Below are 810 nucleotides of genomic sequence, written 5' to 3'. Positions count from 1 at the left end.
AATCAACTACCTCCTGCAGTTGCTGCAAATCCAGATCTTGTTCCTCGTACTATGTACGATTATGCCAAGCTCACTCTAACTAGGGCTGAATCGAGTATTGTGAGACACACTATTGCTGTAAATAATTTCGAACTAAAGCCGAACACTATTTAGATGGTACAACAATTTGTTCAGTTTGATGGTTTACAAGATGACGATCCAAATACTCATTTGGCTAATTTTCTTTAAGTCTGTGATACTTTCAAAATTAATGGTGTTACCGATGACGTCGTTCGCCTACGGTTGTTCCCTTTCTCATTGAGGAACAAAGCTAAACAATGGTTAAATTCTTTACCTCGAGGTTTCATTACCACATGGGATCAAATGACCAAGAAATTCCTACTGAAGTACTTCTCACAAGCTAAGACGGCCAAGTTGAGGAATGATATCTCTTCCTTCGTTCAGATCGACTTAGAAACCTTATATGATGCATGGGAGAGGTACAAGGATTTATTGAGAAAATGCCCTCACCATGGGTTACCTCTATGGCTACAGGTTCAGACCTTCTACAATGATTTGAACCCCTTAACTAGACAATTGATTGATATAGCAGTTGATGGAACATTTAAACGATAAAACACCCGAAGCAGCTTATGAGTTTATAGAGGAGATGGCACTGAATAATTATCAGTGTTTTTAACTTAGCCGATGAAAGCCGATGAAAGCAATCGGTGTTTTTAACTTAGATGCAGTCACCATGTTATCAAATCATGTAGAAATTTTAAATAAGAAACTTGATGGCTTATATGTTTCTACGCAGGTACATCCAGT

At 38.0% G+C, this 810-nt stretch overlaps 1 non-coding gene across 1 annotated transcript; it reads right to left on the bottom strand.

Moving 5' to 3' along the window:
* Positions 1 to 411: 411 nt before the first annotated feature.
* LOC128042110 (small nucleolar RNA R71) lies at positions 412 to 518 on the bottom strand. Its single transcript, XR_008197317.1, has one exon. It is a non-coding gene; the product is annotated as a small nucleolar RNA R71 (small nucleolar RNA).
* Between the last annotated feature and the right edge of the window lie 292 nt (positions 519 to 810).

The sequence above is a fragment of the Gossypium raimondii genome, chromosome 6, assembly GCF_025698545.1.
Source record: "Gossypium raimondii isolate GPD5lz chromosome 6, ASM2569854v1, whole genome shotgun sequence".
Classification (NCBI taxonomy): domain Eukaryota; kingdom Viridiplantae; phylum Streptophyta; class Magnoliopsida; order Malvales; family Malvaceae; genus Gossypium; species Gossypium raimondii.
Note: the sequence above shows the minus strand (reverse complement) of the source record. Positions and strands in the feature narration are given on the sequence as shown.